Below are 20,927 nucleotides of genomic sequence, written 5' to 3'. Positions count from 1 at the left end.
TTTGTGTGAGCTTAAGCTCATAAATTTCGAGTTCTTAAGCCTGAGTTTGAACTCAAGATGTTCCATAGAAGATTTTGTAAGATTTGATGAAGCACTAAATTTTCATCTCACTTAAGAAGCTTCTAATATGGATGTAAGAGTAGGGGAGATGGGGGAAAAGATGTAAATTGGAGGGAAGATCTCACATATTTAGGTTATTTATTCAATTACTTCATCTTTGCGATAGGGGGCGACTATTCGCAGCCCCGTATTTTCTCCCTTAGCCAGTTAAAAAAATTTCAACTATACTCGACAGTTAGTTATCGAAATTAAGATACATTTTCAGCATCCAATTATCGAAATATAAAAAAAATTTCAACAGCTATTTACCGAAAATATATGTTCGGCAGTTGTTTACCGAAGGTTGAACATATTTTCGACATGTAGTTACCGAAATATAATCTTATTTTCAACAGCTATTTACCGAAATGTTATGTATGTTTTTCAACAACTATTTACCGAAAATGTAGTGGGCTAAGGGAGAAAATACGGGACTGCGAATAGTCGCCCCCTTGCGATATTATAGAATGACGCATCATTTACGAGCCTATCAAGTCAAAATCTTTATGCTCAAGTTTGACTTGGATTTATAAATAAACAATAAAAAGGGATTGAGCTTGTTGCCCATCTTGGGCAAAAAGTTAGTCTCACGTCGGTAAGATGTGAGAAATGAAGGTAATATATAAGGGCTTTTGACGAGCTAGGATGACGTATATGTCAAGCGGTTAGGTGCACGTTAAAAAGACTTTTTCTATGGATCATGTAGGTGCTTGTCTGACCCTGAGCCGAATAAGCGAGAGGGACCCCAAGCCCGATACACGAGCAATCTGATCAGCCAAGCGGTACAATTTGACCTGCAAGTCCTATCGTCCTGATTAAACCGTGTGAGCGTAACCGAGCCAAGTGATTCGGTCATGGTCCAAACCAATCTATTCAGGTCACTGCAGTACTTACCCAAAAGAAAAAGTTTTCCAAAAAAAAGTGAGAATAAATTATGTCCAGATCATCAGAAAACCCCTTACGTTTGCCCCATCAATTAACGCGCGACACATCAGCAATTGCCTTTTTTCTTTTTTTTTTTATCCGCATCAGCAATTGCCTTTTAAGGCTTTGAAAAGTCACGTGAACCAAAGCCAAAGCCTGGCCTATTAAACTACTGTGGTTAACACAAAAACTATTGTGGTTAGTTTAACTTGGTTTTGGCTTTTAACTCCATTGCAACCCCACCAGCCTGGCTATTTTTAATAGGGTTTGTCATTGCATTATTTTCCCATTTTTTTGAACGGCATTACTTTTCCTTTGTAAAACTTTAGTATTTCTTTCAAAAAGTTAACTGGAAAAAAGAAAAGGAAAGGTGCGTTTATTTTCACATCAAACCAAAACATTTTGAATCGCAAAAATTATTGACCTTCGTTAAAGTTATTGATCGAAGCTCATAATTTTTTGAGCATGATTTCGAATTATATAACCGATTTTTTTCTCTGTCTTTGAAACAACTCATTTGTTCTCTTAACATTTGTATAAACAATTTTGAACTTAAAAATTTCCGCATCTGGTTTTCAATAGTCTTCTTCAACATAGAGATCGAGAGAGGGGAACCTTCCTTAATGAATTATATTTTTTTCTTTCCCCTAGTTTTGCTTCATATTGGCTCTTTTTTAAGAAAAATAAATGAAACTTTAATTGGCCAAAACTTAATGAGAAAGCCCAAAGGGTTGGAAAAGTGGTCAAAAGAAAATAATAAATGTTTGACTATGAGGTCGTATGTTTAAATCCCCCGGAGGCCAACTATTAGTCCTGAATGAAAATTTTTGGAGGCAAATAGCCAAAGTTTTTGGTAGGAATGGCCGAAATTTCTTTCGAACAGGTAACCTGTTATTCGGCTAACCATTTGGTTGTGTATATCAAGTTTTTATGGCAAAGACTCCCCTAACAAACTCGTAACTATGTTCAGTTCAAAAAAAGAAAAAGAAAAGAAAACTTGTAACCCTACGTTCATATTAAATGGTTAGTAAAATAACAACCTTGTTTTATGCAAAATTATTTCGTTGTTTGTACCCGATTTTCATCATTACAAATTCAATGGTCAAATTTTGACTAAAAGTTGATCCAACGATTAAACATGGTACACAAAAACCAAATTTGGTGTACCATAGAAAAATCCCACAAATAAATTCACATTCGACTGTACGCGTATTACATTATTAACTGACAGAATCTACATCTCAATACCCTATACATACAGAATTATCGGGACCTCCGAAAAAATGTGCATAACGAACACTAGGCAAATATTTCCTCCCTCAGCCTCTCCTTGCTCTAATTTGTAGACCAGTCCTTGGATATATTCTCCACCCCACGGTCCTCTCCCTCAGCCTCTCCTTGCCCTAATTTGAGGCTCCGTTTCGCAATGCCAAATAAGTACTTATTTTTTAAGAAGACAATTTCAAGCTAAAAAATAATGAGTTTATTAAAATCTAAAAATATACAATATGAATTTTGTTTGAAAAATCTCATTGAGATCTCTAATACGGTGCAAAAAAATTAAAAAATTATTTTTTATTTACATTATTTTTAAATTTAAAAATATAAAATTAGTATTTATTTTTTAACAATGTGTTCACGAACGGGCTCTCTTTCTATCAACTTATATGCCGCCCCTTGTATTCAACGGTTCTTCTTTTCTCTTCAAGCTTTTCCGCCATCTTCTTCCCCAAACCAAGCAATCCTTGCTCTTGTCCCACAACTCTCTTGGGCCCGAGATCATCTCCTTCCATAACCTGAATAGGCTCCCCTGCCAAAATCATTGACCGAGATGGTGATCGACAATGTGGGCTGTCCTCTTTCCTGCCCTCACAAGCAGCTATTGATTTTTGTCACTACTCAATAGAGGAGCGCTCAACTCCTGCAGTGACTTGCTGTGCCAAGCAGATTGAATGGCTGGATCTGATGAAGGAGCATGTGCACCAGAGGATTCACTGATTTGTCGGTGTGTTACCCAATCACCTAGGGAGTCGACACTTCATTATTGATTCAAGTGGTTTGACGGACCTCAAATTCATGCACCTCCGTACAGTTGGACTGGTAAGTCTTACCGGAAATAATGGCATATTGGCAATTATGGGTGTTTGGGAGGTATGTATAATTCTTCCTGGTTAAATCCGTTATTATGCAATTATCAGTCATGGCATTCAAAGATATGATTTTTCTTTTTCTTTTTTCTGGAGATTAATAATTTGGATCATTTTCTCCCTACTCATTGGAGGTCCCATAATAACATAGGTACATTTGTACATCTCCACCATATTTATGATTTGTACAATATGGAGGAAAACCAAAGAATAGTTACGCTACCCCTATTGAATTCAGATCATGAAGCCTTGCGGTATCTTAATTCACAAAAAAAAAATGTTTAGCCATAGGCATGCAAAATAGGTGGCGTTCCCACAACATTATATGTTTTCCATGCGGCATAAAGCTGGATTGCAAAATAAGGTAGCAGCTGCTTTAAGTAGGAGGGTTTATTTGCTAAACACCGTGTCTAATACTGTTGTTGGGCTAGAGGTGGTGAAGACAATACAATGAGAAGATCCTTATTTTAAGGAATTGCTTGAGAAACATGCAGCCCAAGACAGCAAGACAAGGGCAGAATTTATTGTAACTGATGGTTTTCGTTCAAAGGAGATAAGTTCTGTATACCTGAAGGTTCCTTGAGGTAGACGTTGATTGCTGAGCTGCATGGAGGTGGCCTTGGAGGTCATTTTGGCAGGGATAAAACGCTAAGTTTAGTGGCAGAAAAGTACTTTTGGCCAACTATAAGACGCAATGTGTATCGACATGTGGAAAGGTGCCATATTTGTCAAGTTTCAAAAAGGCAGCAGCAAAATATTGGCCTCTGTACTCCTCTACGAATTCGTACTTCTCCATGGGAGGAAGTGAGCATGGATTTTGTTTTGGGTTTGCCTCGGACAGCAAGGGGTCTGGATTCTATTTTTGTTGTTGATCGTTTCTCTAAAATGGCTCATTTCTTTTCAAGTAAGAAGACTTTAGATGCAACTTACATGGCTACTCTTTTCTTTCAGGAAGTGGTTAGACTACATGGTGTTCCCAAGATTTTCACCTCCAATCGAGATACAAAGTTTCTTGGCCATTTTTGGAGAACTTTGTGGAAATTGCTGGCAACGAAGTTGCAATACAGCAGTGCTTATCACCCTCAAACAGACGGTAAGGTAGTGAATTGTTGTTCGGGAAATTTGTCCGATGCCTTGCGAAGGACAACATTCGGCAAGGGGACTTCTCCTCTTACTCTTAAAGCAGCGCAGCTCCCAACATGACTTTGTTCATAGTAGACTGTACAGTGAGTCCTTATCCCAAGAACCTCTGTCAGGTACTTACTTTAGCTATATGGATCAGGGGTTGCATTAAGCATGGATTCAATCCTCAGGCAATCTATCATCCACCGTTTTATATATGATCGGTCTACGATCCGCTTCTATTGCGGACATTTCTGGAACGTAGGAGCTGTTATTTTGAATCTTGTTTTGACACTTCATTTGGGTCCATTGTACCTTGTTTTGTTAGTCTTAGTCTGTATCTTCTGCAGTATTTTGCATATATGCATTTTTTCCTGCTGTCCACATTGTGAAAATCGTAGTATCCATGATCCTCTTACAAAGAAAATACTAACTAGCACAAATTCTTCCCATCAAACCAGGATCAACACAAATAAAAGCATGGTACACAACCACACTATCGTAGAATACGTTCAATTTTCTTATCTACTAACTAAATTAACATTATAAACAAATAAACCCCATCTCCAATTATGTACAATTTCATAATATACTCACTATATTCAAACCCAAACAAAAATAGATGTGAGAAAGATTAAAAGGGAGCAGAGAATAGACTCCTTAGAATTACCATTAAATCATGGTAATTTCTAGATATCAGATTAAAGCGTTACAAACATAATCAGTGAAAACTAGGCTTCTTCAAGCTTGGAGATGAAAAATAGATTCTCATTTCTGATGAATCAAAGTATCATGATGTTGTTTATCATAGGGGCAAGTTCTATGCTGTGCCAAGGAGGGGCTGTGGTGATAGATTCTGATTTGAAGTCTAAGCAAACTGTACCTCCATTGCCTGGCCATGGCCGTGGCCCTCGTGGTGGTCAAAATAAGTTTCTTGTGAAATCGGGTGATGATCATCTGTACTTGGTTGATAAGTATCCAGGCTCAAAGAGTGTTGTTCACTTGGAGGTATATAAGCTTAACGAAACCAACAAAGAATGGGAAAAGGTTAATCATCTGAATGATCTGGTGTTCTTTGTTGGTGATGATTGTTGTTATTCAGTCTCCACTCAAGATTTTCCTGCTCTGAAAGGGACTGCATTAATTTCCCGCTCAAATGTTATAATTTTTATGGAGAGGGAGACTACTGCGATGGTGTGCAGAACTTGGAGAATGGTAAATGTGGGCCAGTAGAATTGTTAATTTCAGCCGATCATATGCCCATGTTTACTCTGCAAATTGTGCAACTAGCGCATGATTTATCTTTTGAATAAACATTTATGTTCTTTCCATATGTAAGTTGTTCATTACCTTTAGAAGGATACACTGAAGCGGGAGACACAACCCCTAGGGTCATACAAGGACAGACCAACATACGATAATGTCTTTATTGAGAGGCATCACAAGAAACTCCTAGCCTAAAATCTTGCCCTAAAAAAATCCTCTCACATCCTCTCACAACCCGAGATGCTAGGCCAAACTTGCCTTAACCAATATACATACTGGTAGTTCCTGGAGTTCCCTCTTCTGCATCTAAGCTTGGATTCATATGTCAAGGTCAAGCTGAACTGATTGGTCCAGATGGTATTGGGTTATGGCCTTGCTAGGGGATGGGCATTTTTTACGCAATCATAGACATGGATCCTTTGGAAGTTGCGTTTGGTATCTGTGCGGAAAGCTGTCTATAGTGCAACAATGCATTTGGCAACTGTCACATGTAATCAAGCAAAACTTATCTCAACTATTGTCAGTCATGAAATAAATGAAAACTTTAATGGACAGAACATGCAGGATGCCAATGTGTAGTTTTTGCAAGTGAGAAACTGAAGTGTTTGGGTTTTCAACTGGGGTTCAACATTTATTTCTTGGTTATGGCAATTTTGTTGGATCCTTAAAATTACACATCTGTTGATAATTCTCACGTCAGATTTCATGGTCAAAGGCCATGAAACATTATGTCAAGGCATATTAAAAGTACCCGTGATACCCCAATATTAGGCCAAACTTGCCCTAAACAATTATTTCAAGGCATATTAAAAGCTTTCAATCAAATAGCATACTCTGGTAGTGCTTAGAATTCCCTCTTCTGATCTATATTCGGATTTCATATTTGGAGGTCAAGATGAACTGATTGATCCACATGGTTTGGAGTTATGGCCTTACGAGGATGGACATTTTTATCCCATTTATGGACAGATCTTTTGGAAGTCATGTTTGGTATCTGGGGTGAAAATTTATTAGTTCACACAAGTCTTTCATTCTTTTCTGGATGTTCAGAACCATCAGATGCCTGATTTTCTTTCTCTATGTATTTACGGACTGAGATGGTTCCTTGCTTGGTTGATACACTAGCTTGTCTGTTCCTTACATGTGCAACGCAAGTAAAGCCATCGGGGTTCTCTTTAGTAGATATCTCCCCCATCTCCAAATACGTCTTATTCCCCTATTCCCGGCCAGTTTTCATTAGATGCTAAAAGTTGGATACATGGAGGAGAAGTCGACTGTCTTCAATCCACTTTTATCCTTTGAATTTGTTAGCCAACGTCTGTTTTATAACACATTGTTCCAATGATTTTCTTTCTTCTTTTTTTAATATTTAAGGATTATGTTTTTATAATTACACTAGTAAATAGCACGTGCTTTGCACATGGAGATCTTCTCATTAGAGGGATTTTAACTTTGAGAAATTTTTTTGAACGTAATATAGTCGACTACTTTAATTTAGTTTGTAAAGGATTTTTCAATTGGATTAGCAAAAGTAAGTGGTGACTGGTGGTTTCATCTCCAATGTACTCCCTCCGTCCCATTTTGATAGTTCCCAATGAAAAGATGCATAATTTCGGGTAAAAAAAAAAAGTTGTTTCCATTCTTGATTTTTCGAGTTTTTTCGTACCAAATATCTCATCTTTAATTTTGTGTGAAAAATTCCTAAAAAGTGCACTTCATTTTTAATTTGAAAATTACACGTTTGTCAACAAGCAACTTCAAATTCCATTGCAAAAGAAAGCCTTTTTTCCTTCCATGGCTTATATTTACAGGCACCTAATGCATCTGTCAACAAGAACTTTCTTGTGAGCACCATGAACGCCAAAGCTTCTCTCCTTCCAAAAATATATCAAGAACCACCGAACCCAATTAGTACAACACTAAGCTTCCAATTTTACATGCATCCCAATTTAGGTTACTCAAAGCATTTTTTTCCTCCAAAAAGAGTAAAGAAACCTCAATTCTCGAATCTCGAATCTGTGGGGTCAAACTGGCAAGCCTTCAATTCTAAGCACGTCGCATTTGAATAGTGTCCTTAATATAGTCGTGAATATAATCATAGTCCTTAAAAAGGTCTGCATAAAATAACTGCTGGAATTACGTCAATTTGGTACCATTGATACACTTAAAATGAAAACAAACTAAAAGTGCATAGCTAAAGCAATTATTCTTCATGCCAGACCAAAAAAGAAAAGATATTTCATTCCATTACCTTGTATATCTCAATGTCGAGCTTCATTCTAAGAGTTATTCATCAATGGATGGAGGTTATGACCCAAAAAATGAATTATAGAGAATGAGAAAAAAACAAAAAAGTAAGTCAAGGAAGACAGATGATACGCACTAAACAAAGAAAAGAGAAGGATTGAAAAATGAAATTACTGATATGAGGTCAAGTTAACCAATCAAAAATGTTTTTTTTTTCCTGGTTATATCTATAAACATTCCCACTCTTCTAACCCAACAAATAAGAGGGGTAATTTTTGAGTCTCTAGCTTAATAGTTAATTCTTTCCCTATTATTGCATTTTTCATTATATTAACCAACACAGATGAAGATGCGACATAGGATAGAAGAGTACAAGAGAGAGAAAAAGGCTAACAAAGAACCAACATGTATGGAGTAATCAAAACTCAATCAATAGTACTTAGTTCAAGATATAACAGGGAAAGAAAAGTAATAATAAGCCATTGCAAAGAAAACTGAATCAAAAGTCTATGTGCTTGTTCAGACTTAAATATATTCAACCAATTTGATTCTTCTACAGCGACCAAAAGTTCTGAATCACATAATTATAGACTTTTGAAAATCTTACCAGAGAACAAAGAAAATATAAGGCGAAACTTCCGATGATAAAATATTCTTTGGTTTTGAAATTTGAGTGGCTTGACCGAAGGAAATATCCTAGATTGATAACTTACACAGTAGTTTCAAGTACATATTGACGCACCTTCAGACCGTGAGCCACGAAATAGCCCATTAAATAGATAACTGAATTATGCCTAGACCTTCAACAAAATATGTGCCTCCTTCGACCAAGAAAGTCCGATGATGTTTTGCCAATAAAACCAATAAAGCTTCAAAAAATTAAACCATGGCCGCATCAGAATTACGTATACATTGTGATGCAACCAAAGATACCCATAGATAATGTAGAGAGTGAAACTCCCAAATGGGATACAGAAGAGACTAGCTCTTGATAATATTTGTTCAAAATGATAAAAAACTACCAAAACCAAATTAGAGACTCCAACACATATATATAGACCCCTTACTACTACGAGCACAAAAAGACATAGGTACCCTTACTATATACTACATCATACTCCCCTACTAAAAAGAAACATGTCCTCAAGTTACGGTTGTAGTGCTTCGACCCAACACGACCCTCATAGCACATCCAATCTTAAACATGAGCTTGTTTTTGTGCATGTCCACCGCATCCATACTTGTGTGTGAGTAAGCAATCCACTTGGCATGTCTTGACAAGGCAAAGCTACATCATAGTATTTTCTAAAACATCCTCCCAAAAAGTACCTTGACCAATTGCCATTTGAAGATTCAAAGACAAGGAAAACACCGTACCCAAGACTTTCTTGAGTGAAGACCATTCCCAAGGGATCTTCAAGTTGTCCCATGAAGCCTAGTTTGGTCACCAATTCTTCACAAACTTGTATATCATGCATCGGGGGGAATGCGGAAGGCAAAACTTGAAAACAATTCACATCCGTTGGGAACGCGAAAGAGAGCAATGTTGGTCGTCGATGATGCCAGGAGAGATGTCAGTTAGAGCCACAGTTCCACACCCTCACTAGAATAGGACCGATATGTGGAGGCTGGTGTTATTGTAAATCTTCGGCGAATGTTTTGTGAAGAATTTGTTTATGACAAAGTTCCATGGTCTCATGTTCTGGGGTGCAATTGAATTGACGTAGAAGGAGAAATCTTAGGAAATGCATACCACGTGGAAGCAGAAGCTACGGCAGAGGAGATTTTGGGCAGTGGGCAATGGCGGACGAAGAAATTTTGAGAGTCGCGGGGAGGGAGTCAGTCAAAGTGATAAACGTACTCACTGCTTCAATTCAAAGGTGTAGCAGTTGGGAGATTGTCGTTGGTTCGCTTTTGCAGACGGACATCCTTTGGAAACAACGCCCCACCGAAACGGTGCCCAACAGAAGCAGTGTCGTAGGATTTGAAGGCAAGTGTTTTTTTTCCATTTGGGGTGGGTCAGTTACTCCAAATCTTTCGAAGGGGTATTATTGAATCGTTTTTGTTGGGACAGTATTATTGTGTCAGTGGGGAGTAGGATGGGGCAGGAATTATTTGCACTTATTAGGGGCATTTGTAGAAAGTAAAAAGGAGGAAACATCTTCGTACATTTAACAGTAGTTATATAGATTAGTCCTTGATAATGAAATGAAGTTTGCCAATTGTCAACTATGAATGAAATGTAAATTGTCCACCTATAGAGTAACTCCTTCACGACTTGCGATTGTTACATCCTGGAATAGATGCAAAGCTATGCACCAATCTATTATCTTCCTTTTCCGCTGTAATCGTATTATGTTCCGAACTTCCCATGTGTGCTAAAATGCAAATGGTGTAGAGCTGGACGGTGGTTCACAATGGTCTTTGCTAATTGGACTGATTTTTTGTTTGCTAGATGATTACATTGTCAAACTTGGCTTTGTATAGATCTGACCTTCTTGTGTTAGTCTTCATGCCAATTCTTATTTTCCCATTGTATTTTGTATGTATTACCAAGGGTCTAACGAACAATACTATTCATTTTATATTGGTCTTGGTTATTAGAATTATTATGTTTTGATGACTTCCGGGCTAGCTTGCGCTCAACTTAACTAATCCCAAGGTCTATGTAGGCCTCGCCACACACATAGACCCGGCAAAGCCAAGAACCCATAAGAACCATGAGATCTTGTGCAGCTGGTGGCCCCAAGAGGTTAAGAAGAGTTTAACCCGAGGCTAGGAGGAATCCTTACCAACTCATCTACCCCTTGGTCTCGATTATAATGATAATGTTTTAGTGCGACAATGCATTTGGTAGCTGCACGTGTAATCAAGGAAACCTTACTCGACTATTTTCAATCATGAAATAAATGAAAACTCCAATGGACGGAACATGGAGGGCGCCATTGTGTAGGTTTTTTAAAATGAGAACCTTATGTGTTTGGTTTTTCAATTGGAGTTCAACATTCTTTTGGTTGTGGCTTTTGGGTCATTGACTCATTGCACTTGTGTTGGATCCTCATAGTTAATTATTAGTATCTCAAATACATTCAGCTTTTTTAGATACTTTCTATATCGGATTTCTTGGTCAAAAGATAAGTCATCCAGGAAACAATATTGCTCGTAATCTGTAGATTTTTGATTTGCATAATTGTTGTTGATATTATGTTAGGCTTCTGTAGTAATCCAAAAAGGAGAACCTAGGGGCCTAAGTAAAAATAAATGAAACTTGCTTCGTGCATAGAAATCAAAGACAGAATATAGAAAGTAATATACAGAGCTGCCATCAATTCTATTAATGGACTTCGCCATACTCCCTCCGTTCCTCATTGGTTGTCAACTATTCTGTTTTGTGACGTTGCAAAATGTAGTCCTTTTTGAATAGTCAAAGAAAAGCTTGTCTAGGTTTTCAAAATTAACCCTCATAGTTGAAGAGCAACTGTGCAAGTAGTTTTTAAAGTTAAAACATATGGGCAATATTGGAAATCACTTTTATTTTTTTTTAGGAACACATGCATTAATTACATTGTCCCCTTTAAAGGTTAGAGACCCCATAAAGGATCAACAAAATGAAACGGAGGGAGTATGAATTTGGAATCTCTGCTTGTTCATGCTAACAAAGGTAGAGTAAGTACTTGTGAAATGCTACAACTTGTAGCATGTGTGGCTTCTTGTGTGTGTAAAATCGGGCCGGGCAATTTGTGGAATTTGCTATCTTTGGTCTTTCGCACATGAAGTGACTTGTAGGAACTGGGAAGAACCTTCTATGCTTTGCTATTGCTTATTGGTAACATTAGTATTTCGTTTACCATGCAGCGCAAAAAGTTAAACTAGTCATTATCGAACCCTAGTAGCACGGACATACATGAGTTAGGAAAGGAGCATGTTTATGTAATTTTATTGTGTATGGTGGTTAAATTTGTTAAAGTGGTGTTAAATATTTTCAGAGGATCCTTAGTTCCACTGTATTATTTCTATTAATGATCCATCTTTCAATTTGCTTGATCATTAGTCATTACAGGTGAGCTAAAAAAAAAGAGAGTTCTTCACATCTTACTAGAAAGTAAAGTGTGCATCTTACATTTTATTTGAGAACTTGTGGGCAATTTTAGCATTTCTTGACTGTGCGTACTTGGTCATTACAGGTACACCATTAAGAAGTGTTTTTTTGGGAGCTGTGGAGAAGATGGGAGAGACTCCAAGATGTTATCAAAGAAAGTGTGGGCGGTCTAGCTAGTACTATAGTCGGTTCACATCTTTTTAAGTTGATAGTAGTTTTGATTTAGCATGTATGGTCTGGGTAGTGTTTATAAAAAACTAGTGCTACTGATGAACTTTTGTATCCCTCAACGGGATAATGTTAATGGTTTGTGCATTTTAGTTTGTTCAGACAGCAACATTCTTAAGCATTAAAAGCCTTAGTTGATTTTGTTTCCAATCTAGTGAGAGGAGGAGGCAGTCGACCTTTCGGCAATCATCCTTTGTTGATAGTCTTAGGGATACAAGAGTGGTCACACATGGTTCTTCGTAGCCTACATTACTAGTTTGTCTTTTTTGTTTCATTTATGTACTAAAACTGAGATCCTAATATTAACGAGGTTATTCCCTACGAGATTATAGGAAAAAAGTGTTCATGGAAATTTTTAGGCTGAGTTTCATCCTGACCCTTGCACTTTAACCTCAATCCCACGTTCTACCCTTCACTTTGAAATGATGTAAGCAAAACTCTATGCTTAGGCCCGAGTTCAACTTCCAAGCAAGGATAATTATAGATGGCTATGGTTTCTGGAGTTGTCAACAAAAGCAAACAATTTTGAAATTGTTACCCAAATTATGCAACCTAGAGGGGGGGTGAATAGGATTGCTAGTAATAATTACCAATAAAAATTTATCTCTAACAATATATGCAAACAATAAGTATGCAATCAAAATAGAGAGATAGAGAGATAGAACCCGTTTATAGTGGTTCGGTCCGGATTTGTCCACGGTCCGGCCCTACTCCACTTCTCCTCAAGCAATTACTTGAAGGTTAGACTAATCTTTAAAAGATTACAACTTGTAAGTCTTGCGGGTGCTTACAAGAACCGAATGCCTCTAGCTTTCCCGAGGAGCTAGCACAACCGCAAGAATTTTCTCCGAAAACTTCTCAAAAACAATAACACCCAAATTCCAACCCGAATTTGGTCTTCTAAGCTTTCAAGTGTTTGACTCAAACACTCACTTAGGAAATACAAGTATGTGAAGAAGGTATGAAAATTATCGCTCACGACTTGTACAAATTTTCTCTCAAGAATAATATGAAAGTGGAAGAACAATGAGAATTTTTGGTTTTGATCTTTTGAGAATTTGCTCTTGCAATAATATGGAATGTTGTAGCTTGTGTATGTGTACTCATTAATGAGTTCTTGATGCCTTATATAGCCATCCATATGCTTCCTAGCCGTTGGAAACTAGCCGTTGGAACTAGCCGTTGGAAACTAGCCGTTGGAACTAGCCGTTGGAAACTAGCCGTTGGAACTAGCCGTTGGAACTAGCCGTTGGAAACTAGCCGTTGGAAACCGTTTGAAACTAGCCGTTGGAAACTAGCCGTTTGAAACTAGCCGTTGGAAACTAGCCGTTTGATAGAGTGGTCATCCGGGTGGTCGTCCGGTTGTCACAGCTTTCTGTTCAGACAGCCGGCTTGTCAGCCGGTTCGTCAACCTGTGGCTCACAATTTCATCTAAATAAACCGTTAAAGCATGTATTGAGCTCAATAAAGTCTTTGTAAATATAAATCATGAATCCAAGAGACTTTATGCTATATTTCAAGGTCACGAAAATATTTAATTCGGGAATCGACTTTTCGATAATTTTGTATTTGCCGAATAAAAATATCATTGAATTAATCATCAAAATAATTAATAGAGATGCATATAAATTTTCACAAATTATAATGCATACATTTTTCAACAATCTCCCCCTTTTTGATGATGACACAAAATGATAGTTTTTATTCAAGTAGGAGTTATGCCAATCTCCCCCTTAATACATGCACCAAAGCAGTTATCTACGATCAACGAGTAATAGCAATAATCATCAGATCATAGCAAGCAATTTTTTAAATTTGCCCAAAATGGCAAGATAGATCAATTAAAACTTGGCTTTTTCTCCCCCTGTGACATCATAAAAAAAAAACTAAAAAGAGAAAAACAATAGGGCCATGGTTCCAGCACCATGCCGCTCTTGCCCTGTAGCACTCTATCTTCGTACATTGAGAGCTTGGCGTCCTTGATTTTCGTATTCTCGAATAATGGCTGCTACAACGGCAGCTATAATGCCAATCCAATACCACAGAGTATCCACATTTACATTCCATCCGAACCATGGTGGTATTCTCATGGTAAGTAACGCACACAGCAGAATGAAGATAAAGAGTTGCATCCAAATGGTTTGGATAAACAACCTGAACTCTGCTCGTTCGGCATCTCTTTCGTAAAACTCAAACGGTAACCCTTGCGGTATGTTTGCCATTGCTCGATTTGGAAGGATAGAGATTTGGAGAGATTTAGGCCGAGAGAGAAGGAGAGATAGATAGATGAGGAGATAGAGATTGTGTTGTTGAATTTATAGAGTATGAGATTGCCGAATTGTTTGAAATGCTGCGCCGAATTGTTTGAAATGGTGCGCCGAATTGATTGAATTGCTGCGCCGAAAGAGAGATAATAGGGGATGCGGCACCGAATAGAGATAGGATAGGGGATGCGGCGCCGAATAGGACAAGAATAGGGGTGGCGCCGAAAAGAACAAGAATAGGGGAAGAAAATTGTGTTCGGGTGTTTATTGTTGTGTCCCCTTAATACATGCTCCCCCTAAAAGAGAGCTTTTTAAAGAATGCGAGGGGTATTACCGAGAATGATTATCCCTGCAAGCTTAGAGACAAGAAATTCATATCGGCGAAGTATATAAGAGACAATTTAAGCACTAAGCCATGAAGTTCATACAAACTAAGTGTAACAGACTTAATAAATCAGAGTTAGCAACGCAAAAGCTTGAATAAGTCTCAATCCTCACGGTTGTCCGGTTGGACATCCGCTTGGACATCCGACTGACTGTCACGACCCTGACCCGCCCCTTGAGGTCTTAATCATGACAAATGCCAGTGATTTCTAGCAGAGGGCTCCCAAAAGACAGATTTCCAAAACCCACGAAATTATCAGCATATAACAGATTTGTTCAAGACTCAAAATAAATGATCAAACTTGATTCTTGTACATCTAACCAACACTTAAACATGTAAAGAAGGTAGGAGATCCCTACCTCGAGGGTTAGAAGCAAGCCCGAACATGGAGGAAACCTCAAAGTGCTCCGATCATGATTCTTCTTCGATCAATAGGAAGATCTCGTCGCGTAGAACAACTTTAGTACTTGGGATTTTTCCGAAATCTCATTCTAAGGCGATGAAATCGAAGAGAGAAGTTTGGAGGAGAGGTGAGAAAGAGAGAGAGTCGGTCGAGGGAGTAGAGAGAGAGAAACGTGTGTGTGTCTGCCAAGAAAAGAAATATATGTGGGGGAGAATTATCCCCTACACACACCTTCACTTATACACCCATGCATATTACACTTGCATCCCGAACTTCTAAATTCTAGCACATTCGACATCCGAACTCATTCTCCATTTTATATCACAACTCATGCCTTAATAAAACATAAAGAATTATGGAAATAAAATACGGGTCTCTACACTGACAAATGCAGGTTAAGTCCAGAAAACGTTTAAGAGGAGTAGCATTAAAGACCATAAAACTGATTTTCTTCATACCAAACACAGGAAAATGAAACATATGATAAAATGTTTGGAGGGTGATTTCTTTATCAAGATCATTTGTACTCTCCATCAAGTATGATATTTACGAATTCAATCAACTCAACATTGAATCCAAAAAAAAAAAAACTTTTGACATCAAGAACACAACTTTTTCATAAATGATTAGACATGCCGAGTTCTCGTCGAATGAAACAAAATTGTTCTTCACCAAGGGGTTTTGTGAAAATGTCCGCCAATTGCTTGTCGGTACTAATAAAGTTAAGTTCAATATCCCCTTTTTGAACATGATCTCTTATAAAATGATGTCTAATCTCAATATGTTTTGTTCGAGAATGTTGAATCGGATTCTTGGTTAAGCTAATTGCACTAGTATTATCACATTTAATAGGAATATGATCATATTGCAAATTGAAATCCTCCATTTGTTGTTTGATCCACAATATTTGGGCACAACAACTTCCGGCCGCTACATATTCCGCCTCGGCGGTAGATAGAGCTACGGAATTTTGTTTCTTGCTATGCCAAGACACTAGAGAGTGCCCTAGAAATTGGCAAGTCCCACTTGTACTTTTACGATCAACTTTGAAACCTCCAAAATCCGCATCCGAATAACCAATTAAATCAAATGCAACTCCACGTGGATAAAACAATCCTAAGTCATGAGAACCGCCAACATATTTAAAGATACGTTTAATAGCTTTTAAATGCGATTCTTTAGGACATGATTGAAATCTAGCACACATGCAAACACTAAACATTATATCCGGTCTACTTGCAGTGAGATAAAGTAATGAGCCGATCATACCTCGATACATCTTTTCATTGACGGCCTTACCATTCTCATCTTTGTCTAGCTTAGTTGATGTGCTCATTGGTGTGCTCGTTGGCTTTGATCCTTCCATGCCAAACTTCTTAATAAGTTCTTTCGCATACTTGGCTTGGTTGATTAGGATCCCCTCATTAGTTTGCTTGATTTGAAGTCCGAGGAAGAAGTTAAGCTCCCCCATCATACTCATTTCAAATTCACCTTGCATACACTTAGCAAACTCTTTGCACATATTATCATTAGTGGCACCAAAGACAATATCATCAACATATATTTGAATAATGAGCATATCTTTACCTTTGGCTTTAATGAAAAGAGTAGTATCAATTTTTCCACGAGTAAAGCCATTGTCAAGCAAGAATGAACTAAGTCTATCATACCATGCACGTGGTGCTTGCTTCAAACCATATAAAGCTTTTGAGAGTTTAAAAACATGATCGGGGTATACATGATCTTCAAAGCCGGGAGGTTGTTTGACATAAACTTCTTCATTTATGAACCCATTCAAAAATGCACTTTTCACATCCATTTGATAAAGCTTGAAATTTTTGAAAGATGCAAAGGCAAGTAATATGCGAATAGCCTCTAATCTAGCTACCGGTGCAAAAGTTTCTTCAAAATCAATACCTTCTTCTTGATTATAACCTTGAGCAACAAGTCTAGCTTTATTCCTAACAATATTTCCGGATTCATCTAGCTTGTTACGAAAAACCCATTTAGTACCTATAATAGTGTGATCAAGAGGCTTAGGTACTAATGCCCAAACTTTATTCCTTTCAAATTGATTTAACTCATCTTGCATGGCCAAAATCCAATTTTCATCATCTTGAGCTTCCGGAAAGTTTTTAGGCTCAATTTGAGAAACAAAAGCTTGATTTTCACAAAAATTTCTATGAGACGAGCGAGTGGTTACCCCTTTCGAAACTTCTCCAAGAATCAAGTCCTTTGGATGGTTTTGCACGAATCTCCAATCCTTGGAAAGATCTTGGTTGTCTCCCATGGCATCTTGAGGTTGATTAATAACTTCATCTTCTTTGATTTGAGAGCTTTCTACTTGAGTATCACCATCAACTTTTTCTTGAATTTTCAAGTCATGAATCTCATGTGTAATTTCTAAGTCATCATTATCAACAACATCCTTAGTAGCACAAGGATTAGATTCATCAAAGGAAACGTGAATAGATTCTTCAACAAGATTAGTGCGCTTATTATAAATTCTATATGCTTTGCTAGTAAGAGAGTAACCAATAAAGATGCCTTCATCCGATTTTGAATCAAATTTACCCAAGTTATCTTTTCCATTGTTTAATACATAACATTTACAACCGAAGGCATGAAAGTAATTAATGTTGGGTATTCTACCATTCCAAAGCTCATAAGGAGTTTTCTTGAGGATAGGCCTAATTAAAACTCGATTCAAAATATAGCATGAGGTATTAACGGCTTCCGCCCAAAAATATTTTGGCAAAGAGTTTTCACAAAGCATAGTGCGGGCCATTTCTTCCAGAGTACGATTTTTTCTCTCTACTACTCCATTTTGTTGAGGAGTACGAGGTACGGAAAAGTTATGACCAATACCATGTTCATCACAAAACTTTTCATATAAAGAATTGTCAAGTTCTTTTCCATGATCCGTACGAATGTTAGAAATAACAAAGCCTTTTTCATTTTGAACTCTTCTACAAAGTTTAGTAAAATTAGGATAAGCCTCATTCTTATGAGCTAGGAACATCACCCATGTATATCTAGAGAAATCATCAACAACAACAAGACAATAATAGTTTCCACAAAGACTTGGAGAGCGAGTTGGTCCAAACAAATCCATATGAAGTAATTGCAAAGGTCTAGTAGTTGAAACAACATTTTTGGACTTAAAAGAAACCTTGGTTTGTTTTCCTTGTTGGCAAGGACCACAAAGTCTATCTTTTTCAAATTTGATTTTAGGAAGACCTTTTACCAAATTTTTTCTAGAGAGTTTTGAAATAGCATCCATACTTGCATGTCCTAGGCGCCTATGCCAAAGCCAACTATTTTCACTCAAAGCGGAAAAACATTTTATATCACAATTACTTAAATCATTGAGATTAAAAACATATACATTTTCAAGTCTTTGTCCAACGAAGAGTGTCTTGTTGCTTTTGACATTTTCAATGATACATTTGGATTTTTCAAAGATAACACGATTTCCTCTATCACATAATTGACTTATGCTAAGAAGATTGTGTTTTAAACCACTAACAAGTAAAACATCTTCAATAATAGGAGAATTACCTATATCACCGATTCCTATGATTTTGCCTTTGTTGTTGTCTCCAAATGTGACATGTCCACCATCTTTAGGCGAAAGAGAATTGAAAGCCCTTTTGTCACCGGTCATGTGTCTTGAACATCCACTATCAAGGTACCAACTTCCTTCCTTGAGAGAACTTTTGAAGCATACCTACAATAGCACATCAATTCTTGACTTTTGGTACCCAAATCATCTTGGGTCCTTGAAGGTTAGCATTGATACGGTTCTTAGGAACCCAAACCTTTTTTGCATTAGAAGATGAGTATCCTTTCATAGGACATGTAGGAGAAATATGACCAATTTTACCACAATAATGACATGTCAATTTAGAATGGCTAGAAGGAGGAACATCTTTTTCAAAAAGATTTTTGTGTTGAGTGGGATTATAACCAATTCCGGCCTTGTGAAAAGAAACCATTTGTTTTCCAAGAAGAATGTCTAAACTTTCTTTTCCATTAGTGAGTTTTGAAAGAGAATTAGTTAAATCATCAATTTGTTTTTCTAAAGATTCGTTTTTGGAAGTATCCTTCAAATACTCTTTTTCTTTTTCCAAAGAGGTTCTTAAACTTTCATTTTCTTCCTCCAAAATATCTTTCTCTTCAATTAAATTATCTATTTCTAGTGAAAGATCTTTAGCAACCTTTTTAAGAAATTTGTTTTTAGAAACAACCTTTTCAAATTCTACTTTCAACTCTTTATAGGCAATAAATAATTCATCAAAGGAATAGGATGAGTCGAGATCTACCTCGTTTTCTTCGATGGCCATGAAACACAAGTTAGCGACCTCTTGTTGCTCATCGTCCTCATCGGAGCTACTATCGTCACTATTGTCCCATGCGGCCATCATAGCTCTCTTTTTGTCCTTCTTTGAATATTTTTTTGCATATGGACATTCACTTTTGATGTGGCCGGGCTTCTTGCACTCGTAGCAAATGATTGGATCCTTTTTACTATTTTCTTCTTTGCCTCCATCTTTTCTTGAAAATCCTCTGCCTTTGTGAGATGCTCTATTTTTGAGGAGTTTCTTGAACGTTTTTGTGATGAGCGCCATTTCATCATCCTCACTTTCGTTGCTTGAATCCTCCTTGCTTTTTGATTTGCTTGTTGTACTTTTGAAGGCAAGATCCTTAACTTTCTTCTCTTTTTCACCCTTGAGGTTGTGATGCATTTCCTCCGTCATGAGAGATCCCATGAGCTTGTCCATCGTGTATGTTGAGAAATCTTTGGATTGTAGGATGATGGAGGTGGTAGTGTCCCAATTGGTTGGCATGGAACGGAGCACCTTCCTTGTCATTTCGGATTGACTGTAAATCTTTCCAAGAGCTTTTAAACCGTTAGTAATACTAGCAAATCTAGCAAACATTTGAGATATAGATTCATCCGGTTTCATTTTGAAGAGCTCATAGCTATGCACAAGAATATCAATTTTGGACTCCTTAACTTGACTATCTCCTTCATGTGACATTTCTAACTTATCCCATATTTCTTTAGCCGATTCACATGCGGAAACACAATCATATTCATTGGGAGTAATAGCACAAAAAAGAAGGTTCATAGCTCTATAGTTCTTTTCTATTGAAGCCTTTTCCAAATGACTCCACTCATAATCTGGTTTAGGCATAGTCTCTTCTCCAACTTTCTTAGTAGGAATAATGGGACCATTTTTGATAATTTTCCATAGATCATAATCCGTGGATTGAATAAAGATCATCATTCTATTTTTCCAATGAGAGTAATTTTCTCCGGTGAACAAGGGAGGTCTATTGGACGATTGACCTTCGATACAAGAAACATTACTAGTGGTTGCCATGGATCTTAACTCTTAGATGGTTAAATCTACAAACAAGAGCCGAGGCTCTGATACCAATTGTTACCCAAATTATGCAACCTAGAGGGGGGGTGAATAGGATTGCTAGTAATAATTACCAATAAAAATTTATCTCTAACAATATATGCAAACAATAAGTATGCAATCAAAATAGAGAGATAGAGAGATAGAACCCGTTTATAGTGGTTCGGTCCGGATTTGTCCACGGTCCGGCCCTACTCCACTTCTCCTCAAGCAATTACTTGAAGGTTAGACTAATCTTTAAAAGATTACAACTTGTAAGTCTTGCGGGTGCTTACAAGAACCGAATGCCTCTAGCTTTCCCGAGGAGCTAG

General features: G+C 37.4%; 1 long non-coding RNA gene across 1 annotated transcript; it reads left to right on the top strand.

Annotated features, from left to right (window-relative positions):
- Window positions 1-3,129: 3,129 nt before the first annotated feature.
- On the top strand, window positions 3,130-4,543 carry LOC131325345 (uncharacterized). The gene is made up of 2 exons (XR_009199667.1): window positions 3,130-4,017; window positions 4,122-4,543. It is a non-coding gene; the product is annotated as an uncharacterized LOC131325345 (long non-coding RNA).
- Window positions 4,544-20,927: the final 16,384 nt, after the last annotated feature.

This window comes from Rhododendron vialii, chromosome 5a (assembly GCF_030253575.1).
Source record: "Rhododendron vialii isolate Sample 1 chromosome 5a, ASM3025357v1".
Taxonomy (NCBI): Eukaryota; Viridiplantae; Streptophyta; class Magnoliopsida; order Ericales; family Ericaceae; genus Rhododendron; species Rhododendron vialii.
Note: the sequence above shows the minus strand (reverse complement) of the source record. Positions and strands in the feature narration are given on the sequence as shown.